The sequence below is a fragment of the Triturus cristatus genome, chromosome 5_2 (genome assembly GCF_964204655.1).
Source record: "Triturus cristatus chromosome 5_2, aTriCri1.1, whole genome shotgun sequence".
Lineage (NCBI taxonomy): Eukaryota > Metazoa > Chordata > Amphibia > Caudata > Salamandridae > Triturus > Triturus cristatus.
Genome location: NC_140588.1, coordinates 106,121,966 through 106,149,320, shown reverse-complemented (window position 1 = coordinate 106,149,320; position 27,355 = coordinate 106,121,966).

Sequence of the window (27,355 nt, the reverse complement as noted above, 5' to 3'; positions counted from 1 at the left end):
GCAAATATTTTGGTGATGACTTAGCCAAAAAGGCCAAGTCCATCACAACTCTTTCCAGCCAATAGCCAGGGTAGACTAATCAATACATTGATCGGCTTTCCTGTTTAAATGATAGAACGTGGACAAAGACCCTCTACTGCAGACACACTTGTAGGTTCTGCACCCTACTGAGCTCAGTTAAATCCCTCTGTCTACACCTTTGACTCTTAGTACTGATCCATGGGAAACCCTCCTCCTCAACTATGGACCCCTTCTGTGATGCACCTAAACTTAACTTGTTCACCAGTGCATCCCAGTTGGCAGACAGCACCACCATGGCCAAAAATGTGTTGTGGCCCATTCCACCTCTTGGATCAGACTTCTGTCCCCAACCGATAAGAAAACTCTGTCCATGAGGACAGCAAACAAAAGAGGCCACGGACAAGCTGTCAGTGTCAAGAGCCAAGCCCCAGGCCATAAAGAGATCTCAGACCTCTGTAGTTTCTCAGAGTGGAGGGCAACAGCCCCAGGTGTTAGGCACTTTACTTCCATTCTGCCTCCTACCAGTCCCAGGGTGGTATCCTGAGACTGGCTTTTCAGCCCCCAGTCTGCACCCTGAGGCTGCACAGGAGACAGGGGTGAGTCCTCCGTCACTTTGCTCCTCCATCTATGCTCCCATTACCTCCATTTGGGAGTGATACACCAGAAAACTGAACTTTTAGGGTGCCCAGGGCAGCTGCCCATCATAGCTCTCCTGACACTGGCTCAACTTATTCCCCAAAATAGAGTCTATGGGCATTTGAGGATCACCTATGACTTTCCTCAGTGTCACCTCCTCACCCCACTCCAGGGATACCAGGGCTATGGGGTCGAAAAAGTCCTGCCCCTGGACCTGAGTTACTCTACAGACCTGGTCATACTGCTCTGGAGAAACCAGCCTTTCCACTACCATGACCTGGCTAGCTCCTGTGTCCCTCAAAGGAGTGACAGGTATCCCATTTACTTTAATCTTGTGGAAGTGACAACTCCACCCTCAGGGATCAGCAGCTCACCCTCTGAACCTATCTTCCAGTTCAGGGAGATAATGGTATGGTGTATGGCCTGCCCCTGAGGCTTCTTCCCCCTTAGGCTGCATTAACCATTCCTGTAGAATTCTCGCCAGTGGGGGTTTTCTTAGAACGGACAGAGTCCCCTTGCTTGTGTCCTAGCTGAGAGCAAGCAAAGCACCAGGGTTAGAAATGGAGCGTCTTGAGCCACTGCCCGCTACAACCTCCTCCCTCTTTCTAAGAAAGGTCATGGGAACCCTTTCCCTCTACATTATTGTGGGACTTGTCTGTGTATTCATTGACCTCCCCTTCACTCTGTTGGGGAATCTAAACCACCCTTCATGGAGTAACTGGCAGGTACCTCTTGGACACACTGGTACTGATCCAAAGGTCCACCTCCTTTGCAAGCTCTCTGGGGTCAGTGAGCTTGCTGTCAACCAGGTGCTAATTCAGCTCCACAAAGCATGTGCTGAGCACGGTGCTCTCTCAAAACAAGATTGTTCAACCCAGTACAATCATTCACATGGCTTTTCCACACCCTGCAAATCAGTGTCTTACTGGAATAATCAAGGAAATCCACTCAATACTTGTTTGGCAGTTTCTCACTGCCCCTAAACCTCATGTGGTACTTCTCTGAGGTGAGTCTAAAGTTGGTGACAAGGATGATTTAATCTGACCTATCTCTAATGTGAATAGGGTGCCCCTCCCCACTGTAGGCATCTGCTCTCAAAGACTTGCCCCTCAGTGCTCCATTGAGACCCTGTGCATCCTTAGGGCTACCTCATAGGCTGAGAACCATTTGTCAATATCATCATCACCCAGTGGTCGAAGTGGGCGGGATCGGGACGGCACATCGTGCCCCTACTTCTATAATTAAGTAGCTCCCGCTCCCCTACTTTTTTCATTTTAATAATGCGTCCCAGGACGGCAGAAATAGCCAAGGCCGGCAGAGAAGGATCGGCATTCCTGGCCGTTCGGTACGGGCGGTGGGCAAAGAAGGAAAAGGTCTCTGTCTTTTCCTTCTTGCCAGAGAAGACAAGGACAGTGTCCACTTCTGCTCTGTCGCTGGCAGCTGCTCCCCCTCCCTTTTTTCCTCTTCTCCCTCTTTCGGTCTCCCTCCTCCTCATTGAAAACCGTGACTTTAAGAAACGGTTCTCACCCACTCTTTCCTCCTTTTGTTTATTTGTTCCCCTGTGAAATGGATCCAAAAAAGCAAAATACTTTTGATGCAAAATGTTTTCTTTTTCTGACATTATTCGATTCCAAAGTACAGCCTCAGGACGGAGAGAAATAAAAGGTTCAACTATGAAAAATAAATAACTAAATACAGCAAGACAGTGTTTACAAAGCGGCCAGATTGATTTTATTCACACCCAAATACATTAGCGCCACTCTAAAGCGTTTGCCAGTGAAGCTCTACTTTTGTTTTATCTTTTCTTTGAACAGCATTGTTTTCCCTGAATGAGTAAGTGCACCATTACTGAAGATACTGCAGTGCCCGATTGATGGGTGGATTGGAAAACAAAATGCGTACGCGACTCGGTGTTCATGGATGTGGTCTTTTTAAACCATACTGCTTGCATTTTGTAAGGATATAAGCAATGGACACTGAAGCGGGTCCCTTCTGGGCCCTGTAGTCATGTCTTTAACTTTTCAGGCAAAACTCACTGATTTCTGAATAGTGAGTGTAAATGTGTTAAGTTAACCATGTTGTTCCTGCTTACATTTCACATGCTTAAATTAATCTTGCATTCCCTTTGCTTTTTTCAGGATGTTGTTACATTTTTTTAGGCAGCGTATTGCTATTGTCTAGTGCGTAATTTGAACTGAGTTGCATCCAGGTATTTATAGCAGGGCACAATTGGGCTGTAGTTGAAGACCATGCGAGTTTCTCTCAGTTGGGCAGTAAGGTGTTAAGTGGGGGAGAAGATGTGGCACTATGGTCAGAGCTGCCGAATTTGGACCTAGGGAACAAGGTTCAGCCTTCATGACCTGTACCCCAGACCACTCTCCTGAGGGAGCACATTCCCATGCTAGACCTAAAAAGGCCGTGCAAGACCATAGAAGCCCTGGAGTCTTAGCACCAGCAGGTTTACCATAGTGGGGGCAAGTGTGGGCTAACCTTGGAGGCCTGTCCACCACAATCCATACTGAAGTTCACCTCTAGTCTTGCGGGCCGGCTTATGAAGCAGCACACCCTACAGCAACAGTGACTCTGTCACTGAGGTCACAGGACACTTGAGAAGTGCCAGCTCTAGGGTGGTGCTACTGGTGTGTTCGCACTGGGTGCTGACTTTGAGTGGCAAGTATATTATGGTTTTAAAGTGCTTTCTGCCTCCTTCCTGGCCTCCAGCAATTTTTGGCAACAATAAAAATGTTATGATAACTCCGTTGATTAATGTTCTTCCTAGAGAGAGATCGGGGTTTGACTAGTGGAAGTTTTGATTCATGGAAAAGTTGCTCAGAGGGTGATTGTGCCTGCTGCAAAGAACATGTACCATTGAATTTGAAAAACCATAAATGAACTGGTGGTCAAAGGAGAGAGGCTAAAATGAGGGGACAAGAGCTAACGTCCAGCACCCAACAGTAAGTTTGCTAATTCTGAAATCTACAGACAAATGTAAGTGTGTAGATAATATGAAAAGAGACAGTTCGAATGGATTTCCATCAACTGCCAAGAGAGGCCAGTGTCATCACTTGGTCATCCTTAGGGCTTGTTACTACTCCTCTAAGCCTAGAGGCAAACGTAGTAGCCAAGATTAGAAAAAAGGCGATAGAGTTAAGCCAGAAAGAGAAATCGACCAAGGTCGGCCATTTGTATTTCATATGATGGAAAAAATATATATAATATTGCAGTGCAGGTGAGAATTAAAAAGGGAGTTGGGAGGGAGAAATAGGAAATTTAATGTGCATCTCTCTGCCAATCCAGTTAAAAAGCGTGTAGCGGCAACTTTTAGCAAATAGGTTGCACTTCAAAAGGGTCGACTAGTTTCAGCCTGAAAGGATTACGTTCCTGGCTTTCTTCAGGACCAGAGGTTGTGATAGCTACTGCAAAATGGTGAAAAAGAAAACATAAACAAGTTGTCCAACAATACAACCTGATGTGGTAAGATCTGCACAAGTAGGGTGTAATCCACTCCTTACTTATGTGAGTGTCTGACCTCACCTCACCCGGTAACCAACTCAGGTAAAGGAGACCCCGCCCTCTCCGTCGGTGTCTCGGTCCCTCCTAAGTTTGTGGGAGGTGTTTGTCTAGTGGAAGTTTTGATTCATGAAAAAGTTGCTTAGAAGGTGATTGTGCCTGCTGCAAAGAACATGTACCATGCAGATTACAAAGTGCACATAATGTAAATAGGTCAGTGGGTTACTGCTTTTCTCAGATAGATCTTTGGTTACTTGCAGTTTAGAAGTTAAAATCCTAATATAGAATAGTGAGCTATTGTCATCTAAGAGCTGCATGCAAACTGCAAGGTGTAAATTAGAGTGTTATCGTTTTCCCCCCAATCTTTGATTATCCTAGTGTTGCGAAAAATGGTCATTTGGATAGGAATCAATTCTGATTATTAAAGAGAAGCCCCAACCATGGAATTACATTTTAAATTCTGAGTTTATGTTTGTCCAGACCAATCACTATTAAACTATACTGCCACTAGTATGGTTGTCATGTGACTTCTACACCTTTTAGTCCTTTGCTTTATGAAAAAGTGATTTACACATGTATTATTGATTGCATCTGTGTAGTGTGTCATGTAAAGTGCTCTAAAACCCTACACTGGTATGAGTGGTGCTGTAAATCAAATTAAATGCATCTGAGAAAGAGTGTGGTTATGGAGACTTGAGGGGCACTGTTAAAGGGTGGCTGCTCTTTGCCATCGTAGAAGTCTCCCTTTTTGTCGGCAGGTTGTCCTCTTCTTCCTCCATGAGCTGCAGCTCAGAGTCTGTGGCCATGCGCTCCTTCTCTAAGTTCTCTGGCTCCTCCCCATGGTTGTCATCCTCTGATGTGGACTGGCTCTTCTTGAACTCCGCATTGGCATGGGGGGCCATCAGGAGGTCCACCTTTTTTACTGCACTCAGTCCCCTCTACTTACAGAGCCTCTGCAGCTCAGCCTTGTGAGGTAATCTCTCTTGATCAGCTCCTTCTTCACTATAGCAGAAAGTAGGTTAGATAAATTTAAATATGGAAAAAAGAAAAAATAGCCAAATCTAAAACTAAGGTGAATTTAACTAGAGATCAAATCTGTTGTCAAATTACTTATCTGGGAATTTTGTTTTAGACTAATCACTGTATGGTACTGATAAACAGACGCACTGGATCCCACCAGTGAGCACTAACATGAGAAATTTGGTTGCTGGTTAAGGGAGGTGTGAGCCTTTCGCAAGCAACATCTACAATCCTGGTCAGGAAGACCCACAAAAAGCTACTAACTTAACCTGTGCTGCAGTCCGGCTTAACTTCGAGCCAACGTGTGAAGTATTTATGTCGCACCTAAACAGCAGTAAAGTAAAAACACAACACAGGAAAAGTCCCACATCAATTTATAAGAATAGATGAAAATGCAAAAAATGATTTGACACTGAAATTATAAAAACCCAATCAGTAAAACCAGAGATATGCAATTTAGAAGATTTAGATAAAAATAGTGCTTGAAAGTACACAATTCCAATTGCGGTTATGTGCTTGCGCAGGACCGGAACAAAGTCACAAGTTCAGGCCAACCTCAATGGAGCATTGCCCAGATACAGGGACCAAGTTAGGCCCACTGAACAAAATAACCTAAATCCTGGTTGCGGAGCGTTGCAAGGTCCCATGTCGAGGATGCGTCGCGCAGCAGCGATTTGGATGCGGGCTGCAAGGCTATGTGTCACGCTGCATCATTTCTGCTAGAACCACATTTGAGCTGGCAGGGCACCTTCAGGACTACTTTCAAAGCTCCAGAACTGGGGCAACACCACTTGGGGGGGGGGCTGAAGAACTCACAGCAGGTAGCATCAAGGTCCAGGGTGCAAGGAGGTTGGAGCCTTTTCTGTCCCTGAGGCTTTGATCAGGAGACCAGCAAACTTGCCTTTAGTATCACTCTGGTGGTCCTGAGTTCAAGATACAGATAACCTCCCTGCCCTGGCTCCAGCTTGTCTGGTGGCACAAAAGACTACTGTGAAACCTTTTGTAAGTGTGCTGAGACAAAGTGTTTGTGATGTGTAAGTGTGATAAGTGACAGCTCCGCCCCCTATCAAGATAGAGCTGGACCATCATGCCAACACCTTTTCCCTCTTTGTCTCACTGTCTAGAAGTAATACACAAAGATCAACTGCTATCTATTACTAGTCATGTGGCCCAGGATACAAGCTGCAGGCACCATTTGGTTGGTAAAAGAAAATGGCAATTTTCTAAAAGCAGCATTTTCAGATTTGTGCCTTAAAATTCAACTTTACCATCAAACAGGGTTTTAGAATATAATTTTTAATCAATCAATCAATCATAGGCATTTGTATAGCGCACTGCTCACCCGGAGGGTCTCAAGGCGCTGGGGGGGGGGGAACGCTACTGCTCGAACAGCCAGGTCTTGAGTTGCTTCCTGAAGGCGAGATGGTCTTGCGTTGTCCGGAGGTGGATGGGGAGGGAGTTCCATGTCTTGGCTGCCAGGTAGGAGAAGGATCTTCCTCCGGCGGTGGCTCTGCGGATGCGGGGGACGGTGGCAAGAGCGAGGCTGGCGGAGCGGAGCTGGCGGGTGGGCTTGTGGAAGGTCAGGCGGCTGTTGAGGAACTTGGGGCCTAGGTCGTGGAGGGCCTTGTGTGCGTGGGTGAGGAGTCAGAACGTGATTCTTTTGTTGACGGGGAGCCAGTGCAGGTCTCTCAGGTGTCCGGAGATGTGGCTGTGTCGGGGGATGTCCAGGATGAGTCGTGCTGAGGCGTTCTGGATCCGTTGGAGTTTCTTCTGGAGTTTGGCGGCGGTGCCGGCGTAGAGGGCGTTCCCGTAGTCCAGCCGACTGGTGACGAGGGCCTGGGTGACCGTCTTCCTGGTCTCGGTGGGGATCCACCAGAAGATCTTTCGAAGCATGCGCAGGGTGTTGAAGCATGAAGACGAGACGGCGTTGACTTGTCTGGTCATCGAGAGGGAGGAGTCCAGGATGAAGCCTAGGTTGCGTTCGTGGTCCGTTGGCTTGGGGGTGGCTCCCAGGGCGGGGGGCCACCAGGAGTCGTCCCAGGCGGAGAGTGATGATCCCAGGATGAGGACCTCTGTCTTGTCTGAGTTCAGTTTCAGGCGGCTGTTCTTCATCCATTCGGCGACGTCTTTCATCCCTTCGTGTAGGCTGGCTCTGGCGGCGTCCGGGTCGCTGGTGAGGGAGAGGATCAGCTGGGTGTCGTCGGCGTAGGTGATGATCTTGAGGTTGTGTTGACGTGCGATGGTTGCGAGGGGGCTCATGTAGATGTTGAAGAGGGTGGGGCTGAGCGATGACCCTTGTGGAACGCCGCAGATGACTTCGGTGGCCGCTGACCGGAACGGGGGAGGCGGACTCTCTGGGTTCTTCCGGTGAGGAATGAGGTGATCCACTCCAGGGCCTTCTCCTGGATGCCGGTGTTGTTCAGGCGCTGTACCAGGGTGCGGTGGCAGACAGTGTCGAACGCTGCGGAGAGGTCCAGGAGGATGAGGGCCGCAGTTTTCCCGTTGTCCATTAGGGATCTGATGTCGTCTGTGGCTGCGATGAGGGCGGTCTCCGTGCTGTGGTTGGCTCGGAAGCCGGATTGCGAGTGGTCGAGGGATCCGTTGGTCTCGAGGAAGGCAGCTAGCTGTCTGTTGACGGTCTTCTCGATGACTTTGGCAGGAAACGAGAGATGGGGCGGTAGTTCTTGAGGTCGGAGGGGTCTGCAGTTGGTTTCTTCAGCAGGGCACTGATCTCGGCGTGTTTCCAGCACTCCGGGAAGGTGGCGGTGTTGAAGGAGGCGTTGATGATGTCGTGGAGGTGGGGTGCGATGATGTGGTCGGCCGTGTTGAAGATGTGGTGTGGGCAGGGGTCCGTAGGGGATCCGGAGTGGATGGTGTTCATTGTGCGTGTTGTGTCTTCGGTGCTGACTGGGGTCCAGGTGCGGAGGGTGGCGGTGGGGGGCATCGGTTCGGTGGTGGGGTTCGTGGTTGGTGGGCCGAAGCTATTGTGAATGTTGACGATCTTGTTGTGGAAGAAGGCTGCGAGGGAGTCGCAGAGGTCTTGCGAGGGAGTGATGTCATTGTTTCCGGCGTTGGGGTTGGAGAGCTCTTTGACGATGCTGAAGAGTTCCTTGCTGTTGTGGGTGTTGTTGTCCAGTCGTTCCTTGAAGGCTGTCTTCTTTGTGGCGCGGATCAGTTGGTGGTGTTTGCGGGTGGCGTGTTTGAGGGCCATCATGTTGTCTGTGGTCTGGTTGGTGCGCCAGGTGTTCTCCAGGGAGCGGCAGTTCTTCTTGGAGGTGATGAGCTCGTTGGTGAACCAGGAGGCTTTCTTGCTGCCGTGTCTGCTGGGGGGGTTCTTCTTCAGTGGTGCGAGGGTGTCTGCGCAGTTGGTGATCCACTGTGTGAGGTTGTTGGCGGCTTCGTTGGGGTCCGTTGAGCTGGTGGGGGGGTTCTGGCTGAGGAAGGTGGTGAGCTGGTCGCCGGTGATCTTGTTCCAGCTCCTGCGGGGGGCTTGTTGAGGGTGGTGGTGGGTCGTCGTTTTACTGAAGCTGAAGTGGATGCAGCTGTGGTCAGTCCACTGGAGATTGGTGGAGTGGCTGAAGGTGACGTATTTGCTGGATGAGAAGACTGGGTCAAGCGTGTGGCCGGCGTAGTGGGTGGGGGTGGTTACCAGTTGCTTGAGTCCGAGGTTGGCCAGGTTGTCCAGCAGAGCAGTGGTGTTGCGGTCCTTGTTGTCCTCCAGGTGGAAGTTGAGGTCCCCCAGGAGGATGTAGTCGGTGGAATTGATGGCGTGCGAGCTGATGAAGTCTGTGATGTCTTCGCTGAACTGTGTGCGTGGTCCCGGTGGTCTGTAGACGAGGGTGCCTCTGAGCGTGGTCTTGGGGTCGGTGTGTATCTGGAAGTGGAGGTGTTCGGCGGAGGTGAAGGTGTCATCGGAGTTGGTCGTGATGCGGATGGTTTTCTTGTGGATGACGGCGATGCCTCCTCCTGTCTGGTTGACGCGGTCCTTCCTGGTGATTTTGTAGCCTTCCGGGACGGCGAAGGCGACGTCGGGCGCTGAGGAGGCGTTCATCCAGGTTTCCGTCAGGAAGGCGATGTCTGGTGCTGTCGAGTCGAGGAGGTTCCAGAGTTCGACGGCATGCCTGTGAACGGAGCGGGTGTTGAGCAGGATGCATATCAGGTGTTTGTTGCTGGGGCTCGGTTTAGCAGGTGCGGTGTTGGGTCGGAGGCTGGTGAAGCGGCAGGTCAGGCAGGTGAAGGGTCCATGGGTGCGTCTCGGGGTGGCTCGGTAGCAGGCGGTGTTTCGGCCGGCATTGAGTGCGTGGAGGGTTTTGGCGTCGTAGATGTGCAGGGTGTGCTGGCGAGGGCTAGGACCAGGGGGTCTGGCGCTGGGCGCGGTCCAGGCGCGGACGGGCGCAGACGGGCGCAGACGGGCTTACCTTTGGCGCACCTTCGGTGCTCAATCGGCGCTCCCGCTGCACGCGTCCGCTGCGCGGTCGCTCTGGGGGCGTCATAAGTAAGGAGCCGGGAGGGAGGAGCAGCTGGGTGGCGGGAGCGGGGCGGCGAATGGAATCACAGGGGGGCATGGCCACAGGGAGGAAGCGGCGGGAAATTCCAAGAAGCAGCGGGCAGCGGGAAATTCCCAGGAGCAGCGGGAAATTCCCAGGAGCAGCGGGCAGCGAGCGAAGGAATCTGCAGGCAGGAGGCGGCAGAGGCAGGCAGGAGCGGCAGCAGTGAGTGGGGCGACCAAGCCCTGTGGAGGGCTGAGTGGTCACCAAATTCGAAATTTCCACCTTCTCTCAACTGGAAGTTATCACTTAACCCCTCTGTGCCTGTGACGAGCTGGACTCGTCATGGAGCACAGTCACGCTGTGCCCATGACGAGTCCAGCTCGTCATGAGGCATTCCCTAGGGAATCCCTCTGGTGCGGGCACCAGAGGGATTCCCTTTCAACCAAAATAGCCTCGGGAGCTGGGGAAGAGCTTCCCAGCTCCCGAGGCCCCCCCCCCCCTTTCACTGCAATGACGATCGGCGTGTACGTCGCGCCGACGTCATTACAGTGAAAGTGAAACTGAAATGAGCCAAGAGGCTCATTTCAGGTTTCACTTTCTACGTGCTCAGGGGGCTATCTCAGCCCCCTGAGCACGTAGAAAGACGGGAGAGGTATTGTTGGAAAGGGGAGAATCTCCCCTTTCCAATGGTACCCCTCCCCAGTGGATCCCTGCTTGGGGATCGCCACAGGAGGGCGATCCCCAAGCAGGGATCCACCCACTAGACACCAGGGAGGGGGGAGCGTCCCCTTGGGCAAGGGCCTTTGCTCCCCCCATGTAAGTTTGGCAAAATTTAGTCTTTTTGCCCCCCCTGGGGAGCAGATGGGGGCATTAGCCCCCAATCTGCCCCCCCGGGAAGGGCAAAAAGCCCACTAGACCCCAGGGAAGTTTTTTAGCAATAAAAATAGGTGTGGGGGCTGCCCAAAACGGGCAGGCCCATGCATCCCCACCCCACCCCCCCAATTACTACAGTCTTTCTGCCCCCCCCGGGGGGCAGATGGGGCATTGGCCCCTAATCTGCCCCTTCGGGGGGGTAGAAAGCCAACTAACAACCAGGGATTCGTTTCTACTTTTTTTGTAGGGTGGGGGCTGCCGGCAAGGGGCACACCAATGCCCCCACCCACTCACCACCATTACAGCCTTTCTGCCCCCCTGGGGGGCAGATGGGCATCGGCCCCCAATCTGCCCCCGGGGGGCAGAAAGCCCACTAGACCCCAGGGAAGTTTTTTAGCAATAAAAATAGGGGTGGGGGCTGCCCAAAACGGGCAGGCCCATGCCCCCACCCCACCCCCCCAATTACTACAGTCTTTCTGTCCCCCCCGGGGGGCAGATGGGGCATTGGCCCCTAATCTGCCCCTTCGGGGGGGCAGAAAGCCCACTGACAACCAGGGATTCGTTTCTAATTCTTTTTTTAGGGTGGGGGCTGCCCGCAAGGGGCACGCCAATGCCCCCACCCACCCACCACCATTACAGCCTTTCTGCCCCCCCTGTTGGGCAGATGGGGCATCGGCCCCCAATCTGCCCCCCCGGGGGGGCAGAAAGCCCACTAGACCCCAGGGAAGTTTTTTAGCAATAAAAATAGGGGTGGGGGCTGCCCAAAACGGGCAGGCCCATGCCCCCACCCCACCCCCCCAATTACTACAGTCTTTCTGTCCCCCCCGGGGGGCAGATGGGGCATTGGCCCCTAATCTGCCCCTTCGGGGGGGCAGAAAGCCCACTAACAACCAGGGATTCATTTCTAATTTTTATTTAGGGTGGGGGCTGCCCGCAAGGGGCACGCCAATGCCCCCACCCACCTGCCACCATTACAGCCTTTCTGCCCCCCCTGGGGGCAGATGGGGCATCGGCCCCCAATCTGCCCCCCCCGGGGGGGGCAGAAAGCCCACTAGACACCAGGGAATAAAAAAAATAAAAAATAGAGGTGGGGCTGCCCAAAACGGACAGGCCCATGCCCCCACCCCACGCCCCAATTACTACAGTCTTTCTGCCTCCCCCGGGGGCAGATGAGGCATTGGCCCCTAATCTGCCCCTTCGGGGGGAGCAGAAAGCCCACTTAATACCAGGGATTACTTTCTAGGTTTTTTTTTAGGGTGGGGGCTGCCCGAAACGGGCACACCAATGCCCCCAACCTCCCTCCCCACAAAAATGACAGTCTTTCTGCCCCCCCAGGAGGCAGATGGGAGCTGTAGCCCCCAATCTGGCCCCCCTGGGGGGCGCAGAAAGGCCACTAGAAACCATGGATTTTTTTGTTTTATTAGTGTTGGTGGTAGGGCTCCCCAAGATGGGCATGACAATACCCCCACCCCACCCCCAGAGAAACTCCAGTCTTGCCGCCCCCCTGGGAGGGTAGTTGGCGGCAGCGGCCCCTGATCTGCCCCCTGGGGGGGCACAAAGCCCACTAGGCGCCAGCGAGTACGCAGGCTTTTTATATGCGTGGCGGTGGGGGCTGCCCAAAATGGTCATACCAATGCCCCCACCCCCACAAAAAATAGCCACAGTCTTTCTGCCCCTTTAGGGGCATATCGGGATGAAACCCCCTTCCCCGATTCCCCCCCAGGGCGGCAGAAAGCCCACTGGGCGCCGCCTTTTTTTTAGCAATGTGCATACCTGTGGATTTTGGGCCCTAGCGCAGTTGGCACGTAGGCAAATGTTGGACAGGCCACACGAAGGGCTTGCTCCCTCCCCGCACGACAGGGCCCGAGCTCCGGCCCACTAGGCATAATCCACGAAAAGCACCTGTACCCCGTCTCCCGACGGATCTTCTGCCCTCGGACCTCTACTCATCACGGGGCCCAGCCCCACCGGCTCCCCCGGCCGGTTCAAGCCGCCATCTTGGGCCCTAACCCCGGGCCTGGCCGGCCCCGACATCCCGGCACCACCATCCACCCGGGAGGTGAGCGGACCACTTGGCAGGTCAATAGGAGGACGAAGTGTCAAGAGCTCTTCCCCCGCCAGGTGCCGATCGCCTCCAGCCCCCCCAGGCGCTGGCTCCACCCCCTGCTGGGTGTCTGGACACCTTCATCCCGGGCCCTCCGACCTCCAAGTGCGAGGGTCCGGACATCAAAGGGCGCCTGCCCTATAACTGGGGCAACTCCGGAGCAGGAAGGCAGTTGTATCCTGGAGTCGAGAGACACCGAGAGAACTCAGCCTTGACGGACTACTGGCGCTGCCGTAGCCCGCTCTTGTGAACCATCGTCCTGCCTGCTGGCGCTGCCGCGGCCTTCTACAACATCCATCCTCGTCGGGACCTGCTGGCGCTGCCGCGGCCCGTTGTAACGACCATCCTCACCCGGACCTGCTGGCGCTGCCGCGGACCGTACATCGACCATCTCTCCGGGACCTGCTGGCGCTGCCGCGGCCCGTTGTAACGACCATCCTCACCGGGACCTGCTGGCGCTGCCGCGGACCGTACATCGACCATCTTTCCGGGACCTGCTGGCGCTGCCGCGGCCCGTACCAACTAAGCTCGAGGATTGTGAGCTAATCATCATCTCATCCAACCTACCTGACTGGTAGACAGACTGTCCCGCTACCCCTTACCCTGCTTTGAGAGACTTGAATCGAGGGGACCCCTGAGTCCAGGCCTCCTTGTACCATTCAACCGTACCTTAAGAAGTGCTTATAAAGAACACTGAACCTTATCCGTGTGTGGTATCTGTCTGTGGGGGGGGGAAGTTACTTGTCTGTACGATCGCTGGAGACGGCTCTCCCCGGAGACCTCTCCTCCTGACCCCGGCCGACCCTCCCGGTCCGTCTATCCTTTCTAACATTGGTGGCCAGCGGCGCGATCCGAATCAACGCGTAATCGTACAGAGAGTAGCTCACCCCACGACAACAACACGATGTCAGCCAAAGATAGCAACTCCACCGAGAAATTCCAAATGGATAAATTAGAAGAATACAACCACCGCGAACTGAGACAATTCTGCATAGAACTTGGCATTGCTACCACCGGCCTGAGTACCAAAGATGATCTAAAGCACGCCCTAGAGTCGTGGACAGAAACTGGGGTCGCCGGACCCTCCGACCAAAGCAGCATCACACCAGAGGGGAACGCCACGGCTCCCGAGGAGCGGGGAACGGGCCTCTCGCAGGAGGAGATCCGAGAAAGAGAAAGAACCAGATTGCACGAGTTGGAAATGGCACGACTCAAGATGGATGGGGAACTCAAGTTAGCTGAACAGAAACTCAACCTCGAGCACATGCGGCTCCGAGATGAACGAGAAGAGAAGCAGAGACAGAGAGAGCTGGAGGAAAAAAAAATAACGCTCGAGCACGAGCGCAAACTGGCGGAAATAGAACTTCGGAAACAGAATAAAGAACTGGGGGTGCCTGAGCGACCACACACCCCGGGGCCAATCGAGAAAAAAGTCCACATCCCCAAGGATGTTGTCCGCGAGTATGTCCGAGAAGACGACATACAACAGTGGTTTAAAGCCTACGAGATCGCCATGACCTCCCACCGGATCGACCGGAGTGATTGGGGAGCCGGACTCTGGGGGAGGTTTATCAACGAGGGGCGCGATGCCCTACTGCAGCTCCCAGATCACCAAATGTCTTCCTACGACCACATGAAGGCTGCCCTCCTCACCCGCTACGGCCTCACACCCGAGATGTACCGCCAGAGGTTCAGAGATTGCACCCGGATCCCAGGTACAACTTGGGTAGAATACGTGAACTATTTCAGCCGTGCCTTCGAGGGGTGGATAAAGGGGAGCCAGGTCACCACCTACGAACAACTCTTTAACCTGATGGTATGGGAGCACCTGTCGAACAACTGCTTCGTCGAGCTCAGGCAGCACCTCCTCGACAGTAAGCTGACTGACCCCCGGCAGCTCGCCGCCGAAGCTGACCGATGGGAAAGCACCCGAGTGGGCCGGAGGGGGCCACACGAACAGAACAGAAACAACCAAGGCCAGCACCGTCCTCGGGGAGGAGGAGGGGGCCAGGGGCGAGGGAGAGACGCCTTGCCCGCAACACCCGTGGCCAGCACCCAGGCTCCGGCCGGTCGGGGCAACCCCCCGTGGCGTCCTGGGGTCCGAGCCAACGTCACGTGCCACCGATGCCAACGAGTCGGCCACTACGCCAATGACCCGAGCTGCCCGCAGAACCAAACACCCAAGCCCCGCCAGGTAGCTGCCGCCGCCCTGGGGGAAGAGCGATCATTGGAGGAACCAGAGGAGTATGAGCCGGCCCAGCAAGAGTGGGAACCGGCCGCCATGGTCCTGGCGTGCTTAGGGGGAAGAGACATGGTCCCGCGGGCTCCCCTACCCGCTAACACCAGGAAATACGGTCAGTGGGTGACCATTAATGGACAGCGAGCCGAGGCCTTGCGTGACACAGGCGCCAGTGTGATGGCCGTCCGCTGTCACCTGGTGAAGCCCGAGCAGATCCTGCCGAACATTCTCTGCCCCGTCCGCTCGGCAGACAACTCTGAAAGTATGTGTCAAATGGCCTGCGTTCCATTCGAATGGGGAGGGGTCTCCGGCCTGTTGAAGGTGACGGTCCGGGACGATGCCCCCGTGGACTGCCTCCTGGGGAATGACCTCGAGAGCTCTCCGTGGGCCACCGTTGAGAGAAGAGAGCACCTGGGGATGCTGGGCCTCCCGGACTGGGCCTGCATAACCACCCGGTCCATGGCCGCCCGTGCCGTCCCTCGATCAGAAGAACCAGAATGGCCAGCACCTCCGCCCCCAGTCGCCCCAGTAGAAGACAACGACGAGGCCAGCCTCCCAGACCCGACGGCCGAAGGGGACGCGCAACCCCAGGACCTTCCTGACCTGGCTCAGTGGCGTCAAGAGGGGGGGCCCACCCAAGCACAGTTCCGCCAGGAACAAAAGACCTGTCCCTCCCTCGAGGGACTCCGCCAACAAGCCAGCGCCCAGAACGCAGGGGACTCCACCGGAACTCACTGGGTCTACTGGGATAACGACCTGCTATACAGCGAGCAAAGAATCGCCGAGCTGGGGGCCGGTCGAGTACTGGTGGTACCTCTCCGCTTCAGAGACTTTCTGCTCAACCTGGCCCACGATGTCCCCCTGGCTGGACACCTGGGCCAAGATAAAACGTACAGCCGCCTAGTGACCCACTTTTTCTGGCCGAAGATGAGGAACGACGTCCTGAACCACTGCCGATCTTGCCCCACATGCCAAGCCAGCGGGAAGAGTGGTCGGAAGCTGAAAGCCCCTCTGCAACCCTTCCCGGTGGTCACCACCCCGTTCGAGAGGGTGGGGATAGACATCGTGGGGCCTCTGGACCCCCGCACGGCACAAGGACACAGGTTCATCTTAGTACTGGTGGACCATGCCACCCGCTACCCCGAGGCGGTGCCCCTACGGACCGTGACAGCTCCGGTGGTTGGCCGGGCCCTAATGGGGATCTTCTCCCGGGTAGGCTTCCCCCGAGAAGTCGTCAGCGACCGAGGCACGAACTTTATATCCAAATACATGAAGTCCCTCTGGCAACAATGCGGGGTCACCTACAGATTCACGACCCCCTATCACCCCCAAGGGAACGGACTAGTGGAGCGTTTTAACCGCACCCTCAAGGGGATGATTGGGGGATTGGAAGAGCCCCTCCGTCGCCAGTGGGATGTACTACTCCCGTGCCTCCTCTTTGCCTACCGCGAAGTTCCCCAGAAGTCCCTCGGTTTTAGCCCTTTCGAACTCCTGTACGGGCACCCTGTGCGAGGGCCCCTCAGCCTAGTAAAAGAAGGTTGGGAGATGGCCCCCCTAAAGACCCCTCCAGACGTCTTCAAATACCTCCTGGCCCTACGCAATCAGACCCGGCGCTTCAGAGAGATGGCCAAGGCGAACCTCGAGGCCAGCCAGGAGGACATGAAGAAGTGGTATGATCACAATGCCTCCTCCGTTGAGTTCGAGCCTGGACAACAAGTATGGGTGATGTCCCCCACCGAACCATGTGCCTTGCAAGATAAGTGGACGGGGCCCTTCAAAGTGGTCGAGCGCAAAAGCCCCGTCACTTACCTCATCGACCTGGGGACCTCCCGGAACCCCCTTCGGGTCCTCCACACCAACCGACTCAAACCACACTTTGTGCGCTCAGAACTCAGCCTCCTGATGGCTACGGACAGTGGGGCAGAGGAAGACTCCGAACCCCTCCCGGATCTTCTGAAGACTCGGGAGAATGACGGCTCCGTGGACGGGGTCCGGCTCTCTGACGCCCTCACTTCGGAGCAACGCCAGGGCTGCCGGAACCTCCTGCTGCAGTTCGCTACCTTGTTCTCCCTCACCCCCGGGGTCACCCCTTGGTGTTTGCACGACGTGGACACCGGGGACAGTCCCCCTGTCCGACACCGGGCCTACCGCGTACCAGATCGGGTACGGGCCTGCATACAGGAGGAGGTGGCCAAGATGCTCACAATCGGGGTCATCGAGCCCTCGGACAGTCCCTGGGCCAGTCCGGTTGTATTGGTCCCCAAAGCCGCTGCCCCCGGCACCGCACCTGAACTGAGATTCTGCGTCGACTACCGGGGCTTGAACGCTGTCACCCGGACCGACGCTCATCCGATCCCCCGAGCAGACGAGCTGATCGACCGGCTGGGGGCCGCCCGCTACCTCAGTATCTTCGACCTAACAGCGGGCTACTGGCAGATCGGCCTCACACCCAGGGCTCAGGAACGGTCAGCCTTCTCTACCCCCGATGGCCACTACCAATTCAAGGTCATGCCCTTCGGCATGAAGAATGCCCCCGCCACGTTTCAACGCCTCGTGAACCAGGTCTTGGCGGGGCTCGAAGAGTTCAGCGCTGCCTACCTGGACGATATCGCTGTATACAGCCGCCACTGGCCCGACCACCTCCGTCACCTCCAAGAGGTCCTGCAGGCCCTCCAGCGGGCCGGCCTCACAATTAAGGCCGGCAAGTGCCAAATTGGCCAAGGGTCTGTGACCTACCTTGGGCACCAAGTGGGAAGCGGGCTGGTGGCCCCGCTACAACTTAAGATTGCTGCCATCCAGTCCTGGCAGCCCCCCGTCACCCAGACCGAGGTCCGAGCCTTCTTGGGGCTCACCGGCTACTACCGGCGGTTCGTGAAGGACTACGGCAGCATCGTGGGGCCCCTCACGGGTCTCACGTCCAAGAACCAACCGAAGCGGATTAACTGGACCCCCGATTGTCAAGCGGCCTTCGAGAAGCTGAAGGCCGCCCTGTGCACCGCCCCTGTGCTCCAGGCCCCCGATTACGGTCGGGAATTCGTGGTACAGACCGATGCCTCCGACCACGGCATCGGAGCCGTCCTTTCGCAGTTAAACCCCGAAGGTCATGACCAGCCGGTGGCCTTCATCAGTCGACGTCTCCTGGCCCGAGAACAGCGCTGGAGCACCATCGAGAGGGAGGCCTTCGCAGTGGTGTGGGCCCTCAAAAAGCTCCGGCCCTATCTCTTCGGTACCCACTTCCGGGTACAGACCGACCATCGACCCCTGCAGTGGCTGATGCAGATGCGGGGGGAGAACCCAAAACTCTTGCGCTGGTCCATTTCCCTGCAGGGAATGGACTTCACTGTAGAGCACCGACCAGGCCAAGACCACGCCAACGCGGATGGCCTGTCCCGCTTTTTCCGCCTCGACGAAGAGAGTCCCCAAGGAGATGGGTGACTCTCCCCGCCTTCAGCTGGGGGGGACGCATGTTGGACAGGCCACACGAAGGGCTTGCTCCCTCCCCGCACGACAGGGCCCGAGCTCCGGCCCACCAGGCATAATCCACGAAAAGCACCTGTACCCCGTCTCCCGACGGATCTTCTGCCCTCGGACCTCTACTCATCACGGGGACCAGCCCCACCGGCTCCCCCGGCCGGTTCAAGCCGCCATCTTGGGCCCTGCACCACGAGGCCGCGTGGCCTCGCCCCGACCCTAACCCCGGGCCTGGCCGGCCCCGACATCCCGGCACCACCATCCACTCGGGAGGTGAGCGGACCACTTGGCAGGTCAATAGGAGGACGAAGTGTCAAGAGCTCTTCCCCCGCCAGGTGCCGATCGCCTCCAGCCCCCCCAGGCGCTGGCTCCACCCCCTGCTGGGTGTCTGGACACCTTCATCCCGGGCCCTCCGACCTCCAAGTGCGAGGGTCCGGACATCAAAGGGCGCCTGCCCTATAACTGGGGCAACTCCGGAGCAGGAAGGCAGTTGTATCCTGGAGTCGAGAGACACCGACAGAACTCAGCCTTGACGGACTACTGGCGCTGCCGTAGCCCGCTCTTGTGAACCATCGTCCTGCCTTCTGGCGCTGCCGCGGCCTTCTACAACATCCATCCTCGTCGGGACCTGCTGGCGCTGCCGCGGCCCGTTGTAACGACCATCCTCACCGGGACCTGCTGGCGCTGCCGCGGACCGTACATCGACCATCTCTCCGGGACCTGCTGGCGCTGCCGCGGCCCGTTGTAACGACCATCCTCACCGGGACCTGCTGGCGCTGCCGCGGACCGTACATCGACCATCTTTCCGGGACCTGCTGGCGCTGCCGCGGCCCGTACCAACTAAGCTCGAGGATTGTGAGCTAATCATCATCTCATCCAACCTACCTGATTGGTAGACAGACTGTCCCGCTACCCCTTACCCTGCTTTGAGAGACTTGAATCGAGGGGACCCCTGAGTCCAGGCCTCCTTGTACCATTCAACCGTACCTTAAGAAGTGCTTATAAAGAACACTGAACCTTATCCGTGTGTGGTATCTGTCTGTGGGGGGGGGAAGTTACTTGTCTGTACGATCGCTGGAGACGGCTCTCCCCGGAGACCTCTCCTCCTGACCCCGGCCGACCCTCCCGGTCCGTCTATCCTTTCTAACAGCAAACCTAGCAAACCTGTACATTTTTTAAAACTAGACACCGAGGGGAATCCAGGATGGGGTGACTTGACTGGCTCTCACCAGGTTCTGTTACCCAGAATCCATTGCAAACCTAAAAATGTGTCCAAAATAACAAATTTTCCTCACATTTCTGTAGTGGAAAGTTCTGGAATCAGCGTGAGTCCACAAAATTCCACCCACCCCGCGTTCCCCAAAGTCTTCCGAGATAAATGGTACCTCACTTGCGTGGGTAGGCCTAGTGTCCGCATCAGGCAAGGGCCCAAAACCAATTGAGGAGACATCAAAATTACCTATCACAAAACAACCTGGTTTTGCAAAAGGGGTCCCATGAGTTTTTGGCCCCGGGCTTGGCGGCTATCTAGGGAAACCTACCAAACCCACACATTTCTGAAAACTAGACACCCGGGGGATTCCAGGGAGGTATGGCTTGTGTGGATCCCCCAACGTTTCCTTACCCAGAATGCCCTGCAAACCTCAAATTTAGCTGAAAAAATCACTTTTTTCACACATTTTTGGGTGGGAAAGTTGTGGCATCACTGGGCTGACACAAATTTCCTACCACCCAGCGTTCCCCCGGGTCTCCCGATAAAAACGGTGCCTCACTCGTGTGGGAGGCCCAAGTACCCGCGACAGGCAAGGGCCCACAACGCAGTGGGGCGACATGAAAATTGCCTATCTCAAAACGACCTGGTTTTGCAAGGGGGGTCACTTGGGTTTTTGGCCCGGTGCTCGGCGGCCACCTAGGGAAACCTACCAAACCCACACATTTCTGAAAACTAGACACCCGGGGGATTCCAGGGAGGTATGGCTTGCGTGGATCCCCCAACGTTTCCTTACCCAGAATGCCCTGCAAACCTCAAATTTAGCTGAAAAAATCACTTTTTTCACACATTTTTGTGTGGGAATGTTGTGGCATCACAGGCCTGACACAAATTTCCTATCACCCAACGTTCCCCCGGGTCTCCCGATAAAAACGGTGCCTCACTCGTGTGGGAGGCCTAAGGACCCGCCACGGGCAAGGGTCCAAAACGTAGTGAGGCGCACTACGTTTAATACCCTTGCCTGTTGAGGCGCACTACGTTTTGGACCCTTGCCTGTCGCGGGTACTTGGGCCTCCCACACGAGTGAGGCACCGTTTTTCTCGTAGGACTTTGGGGAACTTTATGGATCCACGCAGATTCCAGAACTTTCCACCACAGAAATGTGGGGCAAACGTGTTTTTTTTTGTCAATTTTTAGGTTTGCAAGGGATTCTGGGTAACAGATCATGGTGGGAGGCAGTCAAGTCACCCCACCCTGGGTGTCTAGTTTTCAAAAATGTATAGGTTTGCTAGGTTTCCCTAGGTGCCGGCAGAGCTAGGGTTCAAAAACTACAGCTAGACTCTTCGCAAAAAATGTGTAACTTTTCAGTGTGAAAATGTGGTGTGTTCACCTTAGGTTTTGAGCCACTTCCTGTCGTGGGCACTATGCCTACACACACAAGTGAGGTACCATTTTTATCGGGAGACTTAGGGTAGTTCAGTTATGTAAAGCAACTGTTATTACCTATTGATTTTTGATGCATTTCTCCCTTCCAAATGAAATACATTGTGTAAAAAAAAAGTCATTTTGAAAAATGACCAATAATTGTCATGCAAGTATGAGTATTCCCAATTTCGAAAATGTGCAAATATGCACTGTTTCTAAACTCTGTAATTTGTTCCCATTTCAGAAATACATAGGTGTCTTTCATACCAATTTTTCCATGTATACATTTTCACACTATAATTGCTATATACCCGGTACATAATAAAAAACCATTGCAAGTTGCTGCTCAGTTTTTGGCTCTGGGTTCGTCGGGTTCTTGGTGAACCTACAAGTCCTATATATCCCCACAACCAGTAATGTCCAGCGGATGTAATGGTATATTGCTTTCAAATATCTGTCATAATTAGACAAAGTTATAGGTGAAAGTTGACCCAAAATGCTGTTTTTTTCAACTAATTTTCAATTTATCCTATATTTAACTGTTAGTTTCTATAAGAAAACCTTGATGGATCTACACAAATGACCCCTTGCTGAATTCAAAATTTTGTCTTCTTTTTGAAAATGTATAGCTTTCCAGGATCCATTATTGCTTTTGTACCCATTTCTGCCATTAACTGGAAGGAGGTCAAAAGCACAAAAAATAGCAAAAATAGGCTATGTCCCAGAAAAATGCCAAAACTGTGTAAAAAATGTTGGGTTTCTGATAAAAGTCTGACAAAAGTCTGGTATCCCCGAAAAGCTGGGAAAATGGTGATTTCAACCCCACAACCCCTTTTTTGATGACATTTGCAGGGAAAAACCCAGATGCTTTCATTTGCAGCCCATTTTTCCCATTTTTCCGAAAAAAAACAAAATGTTGCTGTATTTTTGCTCATTTCTGTAACCCCTCTAGGAGAATCCACAAACCCTGAGTACCTTTAGAATCCCCATGATGACGGAAGAAAAGGACGCAAATTTGGCGTGGATACCTTATGTGGTCAAAAAGTTACAGTGGCCTCAGCGCGCACTACCCCAAATAGCCAAAAAAGGGCGTGGCACAGGAGGGGAAAAGGCCTGGCAGCGAAAGGGTTAATAAATGCAATAAGATAACCCAATGTTATTCAATGGGAGAGGCAGACCATGCAGAAGTGAAAAACAAATGTAAGTGTTTTTCACTACCAGGACATGGAAAAGTTAAAAGTACAAGTCCAACATTTTAAATACACTGCACCCCCACCCTATGAGCTGTTTAAGGCCTACCCTAAGGGTGCTTTTTTGTAATGAAAAGGAAGGTTTAGACCTGGCAAAAGATGTATTTTCCCAGGTTGAAATGACAGTATAAACTGCACACACAGGCTTCATTGGCAGGTCTGAGATGTGTTCAAAAAGTGGGTGACCCAATAAATGCTGCAAACCCACTAGTATCATTTCATTTGCAGGGCCTGGGAACATGTAGTAGCACTTTATCAGAGTGTTATACGTAAATTAAATGTGCCAATTGGTTGTCAGCCAAGGTTACCATCTTTGAAGGAGAGAGTCAAACACTTTAGCACTGATTAGCAGCGGTAAAGTACACAGAGTCCTAAAAGGCAACAAAAAGCAGGTAGAGAACATAGGAGGGTAAAGGCAAATATTGTGGTGATGACATAGCCAAAAAGGCCAAGTCCAACACAACTCTTTCCAGCCAATAGCCAGGGTAGACTAATCAATACATTGATCGGCTTTCCTGTTTAGATGATAGAACGTGGACAAAGACCCTCTACTGCAGACACACTTGTAGGTTCTGCACCCTACTGAGCTCAGTTAAATCCCTCTGTCTACACCTTTGACTCTTAGTACTGATCCATGGGAAACCCTCCTCCTCAACTATGGACCCCTTCTGTGATGCACCTAAACTTAACTTGTTCACCAGTGCATCCCAGTTGGCAGACAGCACCACCATGGCCAAAAATGTGTTGTGGCCCATTCCACCTCTTGGATCAGACTTCTGTCCCCAACCGAAAAGAAAACTCTGTCCATAAGGACAGCAAACAAAAGAGGCCACTGACAAGCTGTCAGTGTCAAGAGCCAAGCCCCAGGCCATAAAGAGATCTCAGACCTCTGTGGTTTCTCAGAGTGGAGGGCAACAGCCCCAGGTGTTAGGCACTTTACTTCCATTCTGCCTCCTATCAGTCCCAGGGTGGTATCCTGAAACTGGCTTTTCAGCCCCCAGTCTGTACCCTGAGGCTGCACAGGAGACAGGGGTGAGTCCTCCTTCACTTTGCTCCTCCATCTAGGCTCCCATAACCTCCATTTGGGAGTGATACCCCAGAAAACTGAATTGTTAGGGTGCCCAGGGCAGCTGCCCCTCATAGCTCTCCTGACACTGGCTCAACTCATTCCCCATAATAGAGTCTATGGGCATTTGAGGATCACCTATGACTTTCCTCTGTGTCACCTCCTCACCCCACTCCAGGGATCCCAGGGCTATGGGGTCGAAAAAGTCCTGCCCCTGGACCTGAGTTACTCTACAGACCTGGTCATACTGCTCTGGAGAAACCAGCCTTTCCACTACAATGACCTGGCTAGCTCCTGTGTCCCTCAAAGGAGTGACAGGTATCCCATTTACTTTTAATCTTGTGGAAGTAACAACTCCACCCTCAGGGAACAGCAGCTCACCCTCTGAATCGATCTTCCAGTTAAGGGAGATAATGGTATGGTGTATGGCCTGCCCTGGGGCCTCTTCCCCCTTATGCTGCATTAACCATTCCTGTAGAATTCTCACCAGTGGGGGTTTTCTTAGAACAGACAGAGTCCCCCTGCTTGTGTCCTAGCTGAGAGCAAGCAAAAGCACCAGGGTTAGAAATGGAGCGTCTTGAGCCACTGCCCGCCACAACCTCCTCCTTCTTTCTAAGAAAGGTCATGGGAACCTGTAGTAAATTACTTGTCTACTATTCTCTACTGTACTGCTCTGCTAGAATATTCCATGACATCATAGAATGCCTGAGTGCCTCTCTGTGTTAGAGTGTCAGTTAGTCAACTCAGGCTGAGCTGTTAGGAGCCTGCTCCTGGTGGGGTTATCTTTGTACCATCTATCTTCTCCTACTTTCCTGATAATCTATACTGGAAGCAAGCTACCAATAAAGAAGTATCCTACATGTACAGATGGACTTTGTATCTTCCTTTACAACAATTTTGGCGACGATCTTAAGAACTGCCGCGTGGAGTAAGGAGTAAAGACAACTAAGGAACCAAGGAACCAAAAGAAAAAGAATCAAGGACATTGAAGACTTTCAAAACGTCAATCGAAACTCAGAGGTAACGCCCTGGCCAGCCCCACCAGTGTGCTGTACCATCTGGACAGCATGCAGTCTGGGCTTTTATCTTCATATTACTGAGGAGCCTGCTGTCATCCTTAAGACTTCAACAGTGAACAGTCTCTCTGCCGACAGGCCTGCGGTGTTCTCTTGCTTTCCCCACCAGTGTCCTGTACTATCTGAAGCCTGCAACCTAGTCATTAGTTATCCTATCACTAAAGACCCTGCTGTCATCTCTCCAGCAACAAGCTTTAAAGAGGCACAACAGGTTTGCGCACCCTGCTGTGTTTCACTGGCCTATCTGGGATCTGCGTGGGAAGCGTCACAGTCTGACAGCAAGTTCTGTCTGCTTTATCAGTGAATTGCCCATCTACCTGGTGGTGGAATTTACTTCCAGGGGGAGCACCCTGCGGTGTACCCTACACTACTTAGGGGAGGTTGTGTTGCTTGTGGGTAGTCAATGCCTCATATTTGTTCTCAGGGTGACTACCCTGTGATGTACTGTAGTGAATGAGCCACTTTTGTGGTCTGACACCCTATGATGACCCTCGACCACCACCATTTTAACTGAGTTTAGTTTGTTATGTTAGCCTAGCCTTAATGTAGGATGGTCTTGCATATGCCTGCTTCTCTTCTGTTCTATAATCTTGCTGTCTTTCAGTAGAATAGTCTTGCCAAGAATAAAGGGGGGTGGGACTGGTTTTTGGGTGGCTACCAGATTGTGGTATGCTACGTTCTATCTTGGGTGGTGCACTCTTAGTTATTTGTTTTTTAGTTGCATTATGTTGTTGCATTCAATGTGTGTAGTCTATACGTTATGTTTCTTATTATTCCAGAGATGGTTTGCATATTGTTTAAAGTTTTTGTATGTTTGATGGTGTTGGACGATGGTCATGGGTGGAGTGTAATGAATGTGCCATTTATGTGGATAAATAGTCTGATAATGACCATCGCCCATCAACATCCCAGTCTTATTTAGCATATTATAACATAATATTGTGATGTGTAGGCCTGCCTTGTAAGAATAAGCTACGAAATAGGGCTTGATTATGTCTCTTTCAGATCGTGACTTTATCTTGCTTAATGGCAGTGCTTCCTATTGGCTTTGGCATGATCTTATGTCATCTTGCATACTAATTTTGCTCTTTTGCGTGAATAGAGGCTTATGCTTGAGTGACTCCATTTTCTGAGCTGTCGCCATTTTCTGAGCTTCACTAGGTGAGAAGGGCATGTTTTCCTTTTCACTTGTTTTTTGCACTTTACTGACCAGAAAGAACTGGATCTTGTCAGAGGAATATGCTTGCTCTGCTCTTAAGCCATAACAGACGCCTGGCCAGCTGAAGCTGTGGCCTTGGTGCGGAGTGGTACGGACTCTGATGGGAAAAGGGGGCGAGGCTCACCAGGAGCTTCGTCTTACGTCTCCCCTTGTACTAAAGGAGGTGTCTGGGTTCTGTTCGGTGGAAGTTCATCACAGGGCAGACGTGCAGCTGTGGCAGTGGAGCGTATAGTGTCACTACTGTCTCCTGTTTCGGCCGAAGAACCGGACTCCCCTTTGGCGAAGTGGAAACGGGATGGACAGACAGTTGGTGAGGTGTTCCACTAATTTCTAGTTTTCCTACTGTTCTTGCTTACTATAACTTTATTTTCAGGTTCCATACATTTATATACATATATAGATTTGTACATATATGTTTGCCTTGATTGTGTTTCAATCATACTATTGATATGTTAGAGTCTGCTATGATAGGTGCATTTGGCTTACCGTGTGGTGCTATTTACTAATAAATATATCCCAGATATACCAATTCGTCTTTTCCTTGTAGCAGGAGGTGTGGACTCTTCTTGGCCAAGTATTCTGTTGTAGAAGGATGGGTGAATTCCCTTCTAGCAGGTAATTGTGTTATAGGAAGTTGTTCTACTCCTGGCAAGTGATGTGCAAAGTATATCTCGCTCTAGAGAAGTGTTGTGTGTGTTACCTTGGTCTAGAGGAGACTCATGTGATGTTGTTTTCTTGCCTTGCCTTTGGGGGAGTGTTGAAAGTTTGCCCACCTTAGGAAGTGCTGTGTATATGTTATATTCCATAAGTTTGGAAGTGATATTCTCTCCCTGGGAAAGTGACGGTACATACCTTGGTCCAGGAGAGATCTGAGACCTTTCATTACATGTACTCTACCTAGTGGAGGTGGTGCTATTTTTCCAGGGATAGTACCCTGCGGTGTCCTCTATTACTAGTGGAGGTTATGTTGTTTACGGGGTGTGTACCCTTTGGTGTACCCTATCTAGGGGAGGTTGTGTTATTTTTCCAGGATTAGTACCCTTTGGTGTACCCTACCTAGGGGAGATTGTGTTATTTTTCCAGGGTTAGTACTCTGTGGTTTACCCTATTTAGGGGAGGTTATGTTGTTTTCTAGGGTGTCTATCCTGTGGTGTACCCTATCTAGGGGAGGTTGTTTTATTTTCATGGGTTAGTACCCTGTGTTGTTCCCTATTTTGGTGGAGGTTCTTTGGTTGCTTCCTAGCGTTACCATGGGTCTTCCTTTCATGTTGACACTATGCTCCGGTCGAAGTCCACCTGCATGGAACTCGTGGCCAAGGGTTTCACGCTTGTACAACTTTGAGTGAGAAGCTTCTCTCTCTAGTGTTTAGACCTCTTCTGTTACTCTTAATAGATATTAAGTGTCAGCATGCCTTCTACCAGGGGAACTTGCGTTTTTTTCAGAGCGTTTTCTCTCTGGTGTATCTTTGTTATTGAGGTTGCACTCTTCCAGTTATCTAGAGTGAATCTAACCTCTATTGTACCTTTCTATTGGGGATGTTGTTTTCTTCCAAGGGTCAGTGTCTGCACCCACCTTTGATTAACAGGGTGTCTACCCTGTGGTGTACCCGCTTATGGGAGGTTGTGTGGGTGACCACCCTTCTCTGTTGCATTGTTTTTTTTTCATCTAAGCCATGCTTTGTTTTCCCCTAAGGGAGGGGGGGTGGGGCGTGTAGTAATGTTGTTTGCAATTTTAATGTATTCAC